The sequence below is a fragment of the Choloepus didactylus genome, chromosome 26 (genome assembly GCF_015220235.1).
Source record: "Choloepus didactylus isolate mChoDid1 chromosome 26, mChoDid1.pri, whole genome shotgun sequence".
Taxonomy (NCBI): domain Eukaryota; kingdom Metazoa; phylum Chordata; class Mammalia; order Pilosa; family Megalonychidae; genus Choloepus; species Choloepus didactylus.
Genome location: NC_051332.1, coordinates 11,945,290 through 11,950,513, shown reverse-complemented (window position 1 = coordinate 11,950,513; position 5,224 = coordinate 11,945,290). Strand labels below are relative to the sequence as shown.

The 5,224-nt window shown below is 33.3% G+C and overlaps 1 non-coding gene across 1 annotated transcript; it reads left to right on the top strand.

The window, feature by feature from the left end:
* The first annotated feature begins 1,783 nt into the window (after nucleotides 1-1,783).
* Nucleotides 1,784-1,899, top strand: LOC119520898. The gene has a single exon (XR_005214230.1). It is a non-coding gene; the product is annotated as a U5 spliceosomal RNA (small nuclear RNA).
* Nucleotides 1,900-5,224: the final 3,325 nt, after the last annotated feature.

Here is a 5,224-nt window from a genome sequence, read left to right as displayed (position 1 = left end):
ACATTAAATTACATTTTCTAATACTTTTATAAACAAATGGAAAATGCCAAAAATGCTGTTTACCACAGAGTCATACACGATAAAATAAAATACAGTCAACTGAATTTATCCATGTTCTCCACAAATACAATGTTACTTTTAGATGTTTTTCTATATACCTTTTTCTAATTCATTTATGCAGATTAGGGAAAACTGATTTATGAGTTGTTTTGATCTTTAAAATTAATTTCTATATACTTTTTCCCTCCTTTCCAGCAAATCCAGTGTTAAAGTGAAAATTGATGTAATATACTATTTCAGGGGCCCAAAGCAATATGTAGCCTTAATTTCCCAAGTTTCAATTTCAAATTTCTGTCTACATAAAAAAGACTCAAATAGCTGAAAATCACATAGTTGGCAGGAAGAAAAATGTGTAAGATGATTATTTAGCTGCAACTGTATTATTTATGCTTTTCCCCCAAGCTATAGGCTCTCTTTAGACTGGAATTGAACATTCACAATTAGATTTTAGATTTCTTTAGGCATGTAATTATATGAAAAACAAATAAGTGTCATGTTGAATTGTCTCATAAATATATGCAGGGGAGGGGAATCCCATGAATTTTGTGTTCTCTAAGAAACCAGTATATATAAATGAACTGCTATTTGTTCAATTAAATCTTGAAACCTAAAGGAGATTTCTTTCTAAACACAAAATGCAGATATGCATACCCATTACTGTTACTATAGTGAAAGGATGGAATTGCAAAGACAGATTCAATCTCTTGTAAGTGTACAGTTGTTAACTAGTCTGAATGGAAAAAAAAAACAAAACAAAGTACTCAACACAATCATTTAAAGGAAAAAAAAATAACTGTACCAGTTTGAAGGTGTTATATACCCCAGAAAAACTCATGATATTTCAATCCAATATTATGGGGTGGAAACTTTTGATTAGATTGTTTCCATGGAGATGTGACCCACCCAATCCTGGGTAGGACATTTTTATTAGATTTCCAAGGAGATGTGACTCCACCCATTCAAGACAGTTCTTATTTAGATCACTGGAGTCCTTAACAGAGCTGAAAGCCCACACAGACCAAGACACTTGGAGATGCAGACAGAAAGATGTTTGGAGATACTAAGCTAAGACATGAAGCCCAGTTTGCCCTGGAGAAGCTAAGAGAGAATTCCCAGATGCTTAGAGAGAAATGCCCAAGAAAAACCAAGCAGAAAGTTGAAAGAAGCTTAACACAGAAGCTCAGAGACATTTTGGAGAAAAACGTTTTGAAACCAAAACCCAGGAGCAAAGGCCAGCAGATGCTGGCCATGTCCCTTCACAGCAGGCAGAGGTGTTCCAGTTGCCACTGGCTTTTCTTCAATGAAGGTATACTCTTCTGGTACCTTAGTCTGGACACTTTTATGTCCTTAGAACTGCAAATTTGTAGCCTAATAAATCCCCATTATAGAAGCCAATCCATTTCTTGTATATTGCATTCCAGCATTTTAGCAAACTGAAACAAGAACCAATCAAGAAAAATGTTGAAGAAAAAGAGTACCTCCTCTTAAAAAGGAGAAATGTATTATCCAATGCAAAAATATAACTACAGATTTAAAAAGCACTGATTTGTCTTTGTCTTAAAATACCAACAAATAATAGTGGAAGGAGGAAGTCAAGACCATTTAGAACTGAGGCAGGTCTATGCAAAAATGGAACAGAATACAATGATTTCACCTCATGAAGGAAATGGCTGAAATGAAATTTCACAAGTCTTCATATCTGTAATAAAATATGTTAGTGTAGATACTCTGGTTTCTCTTCAAGTTGTAAAAATCTTTTGCCTTTTACTGAAGATATCTGTGGAGAGAAACAATTCTGAGCCTATATCCAATTTTTTGAGGCTCTGTATCAATAGGGCTAATAATAAAGTGCAAAGGCAGATGGTTCTGAATAAAATATGTTAATGTAAAAAGCTCAATGCACAATTATAAAAAAAATTCAAAGTCTGTGTTTTTTCTCTTAGGTTTATAATAGACCACCAAAACTCTGTGTAATGCATTTAATTCTACAAACCTGTTCTGTTTAGCAGCACATTCTATATACAAGTACATACATACATATATATATACATACTCATATTTTACCAGAAGAATCATATGTCTCATATCAAACTAATGATATGCCTTTCATCCACACTTATATACATCTAATTTGATCAAAATCACAGCCATCCATACTACAAATTCATCATGACTACATTTTACAAATCATAAATTCAGCTAAAGTCATTCTCTGAACATTTTAGTCCAGTTCCTTATTGGACAGACTGTCTGATGTGCAAAAGGCTGTATCAATAAATACTTATAATGAGTAAATAAATTAATTCTAAAAAGAAGGAAAATCTGAAGAAATATTTAAGATAGAATAAAAACTTGAAGGGACAGCTTATATAGGTTAAATGGGGTTTATTTGGTTATAAAGTTATAGCCTTAGGGCCATAAAGTGTCCAAAGTAAGGCATCAACAATAGGCTACCTTCACTGGAGAAAAGATATTGGCATCTGGAAAACCTATATTAGTTGGGAAGGCACATGACTAGCATCTACTTGTTCCCAGGTTACATTTCAAAGTGGCATTCTCAAAAAATGTCAGCTTTCAATGGCCTCCTTCAAAATATCTGTCTCAGCTTTAGCTCCTGTTGAAAATGTCATTCTCAGTTGCTCTCCAAAATGTCACTCACAGCTGCACTGAGTTCCTTCTGTTTGTCAGTCATTTATATGGCTGGGTGGGGTAAAACCTCCATGGACATTATCCAATCAAGTCATCACCTACAGCTGGGTGGGTCATATCTCCATGGAAACACTGAATCCAAAGGTTACAACCTAATCAACACTAATATTTCTGCCCCCACAAGATTGCATTCAAAGAACATGGCTTCTTCTTGGGGACCTAATATATACAAACTGGTACACTCCCCAAGTGTAACTGAGGATAGCTTGACCACAAAGCTCTCATGTCTGGAGCTTTCTCTCTCATGGGTGTTCCTGACTTGGCAATAAAAGAAAGGCTAGGAAGGCACTTCCTGGCATAGGGTTAATTTGCAGCTCCATTGCCTGGGTTTCAACCCCAGGTCTATTACTTCTTAAATAAGCTATTTCAAACAATTTGATTATCCACTCCATCCCTCCATTTTTTCTTCAGAAAGTGGAATCAATGATAGCAGTGTCAAACCAAGAGAGTTTATATGATTACCATTGTAACATACTTTGAACAAGTCCTGGAAAATTCCAATTAAATGTTAGATTATTACTATTATCTTTTGTAATTCTCAAAGTAATCATGACAGAAGATCATAGATCACAACTTTACAGATAAATTAAGGACCTATCTCCCATGAGCCCTCTTGCTCCATTTATTTTGGGAACATTCCTTACTACTAAGTGGCCAGTTGCTGCCTTGACCAATGCCCTTCTCACCATCTATTATTTAAATTTTCTGTACTCTTCACCTCTACAGACAACTTTAATTCCTTGGTAAATTCACTGCCCACAACTTCCCAAACTACAAGACTATTTGTACAAATACCTGCAGTTAAGTGTTAGTTCAATGTATCCAGGAACACGGTCCATTCATTGCATCCCTTCTCTCTGAAGTAATCAAATACCATCCTAAAAATACCCACAAAAACCCACAGGTGGACTATTTCATCCTCTTTAGATAGTCACTGTCTTATAAATACTTTAAACTTTCTTAACTGTCTTTCCTCTCTCTAAAGAAATTCTATCAATGTGTGATCACTTCCATTTGCCTTATAGTTGCATGATATCACCACATAGTTGTACCATAATGGAGAAATTATCAGAAAGTGGCATAATAATATCACTGTAAATTAAAATTTTCTACATATCAGATGGGCAAGAAACATTGTTCAGAAATCATTGTTTATGTTTCCGCAGTAAAATCATTTCTGAGGAAATATCTATATCCAATCATTTCTGTATTCTTCTAACCATTATGCCCACTTCTTTTATCTCTTTTTCTTACCTAATAACTCACTGAGAAGGTAGACCACTTCAGACAAGAGCTGAATTACCTTTAAACCACCCCCAAAAATATGCATAGGGATTTCAATTCCACATATTCCTATGCACCATTGTATTAGAAAGGTATGTCCACCTCTTATCAAAAGAAAAATCCAAAATAGAATATTTATATTGCACGCTGTTTCAATTTGAAAATAATTTACACTCTAGATTATAACTTTCCAGCAACTAAAAAGGTCACCTTTTCTTAGTATGCTATGATCATTTCTTCATAGTATGCTAACATGTTCATTTTATCTATGGTAAATATTCTATTTTTAGAATAGACCATGTACTAAGACGTTTTGGGGTAAACACAAGTTTTATGCATAATTTTTTTTAAAATAATTTTAAACAGGAGAGATGCAAAAATAGTACAAAACAATTAGAGAACTCATACAATCCCTACCAGGTACCCAATCTTCCAACCTTTAATATTTTGTCACATTTGCCATCTCATTTTTTCTATTCAACTTTTCTATTTATCTATCAGTTTCCTAAATTTTTGAAAGTAGGTTGAATACATCATTTTTCTTGAGCTCTTAACACTTCTGTCTACATTTGCTAAGCATGGCAAGAAATTTAACATTGATATAAAGCTTTCTTCTTGTATTCCAATTTGTATGTACTCATAATAATGTCATTTTGGGCACTTCTCCTCTATTATATGATACAGTCCATATCATATACTGCATTTATTTGTCAGTTTCCCTTTAGTCTATTTCTTTGACTGTGGAATATGAATATATATATATATATATATATATATATATAAACTTTCCCATCTCAACTGCTATAAGTTTTAAAATCAAGATTAGTTCCACTCTTTTAATACTTTTAAGTCTCTGATATTCCTGTTCATTTTTCATCCCACATAAATTTTAAAACATTCTTGTCTTCATCTTCCAAAACAATCTTTTTGAATTTTCATGGGAATTGTCTAAAATCTGTGTATCAAATAGAGGAGTATTGACATCTTTGCTATGTTGATTCTATCATTCCTAGATCAAGTGATATTTCAAAACATTCATATCTCCTACAAAAGGTATATTTATAAAAATATAATGTAGAACAATCAATTTTTTTCTTAAAACCAGTGATTTCTCTTTAAACATAAAAACAAAACCAAAACATCAACCCCTTCTTTTATGATTAGATCAACA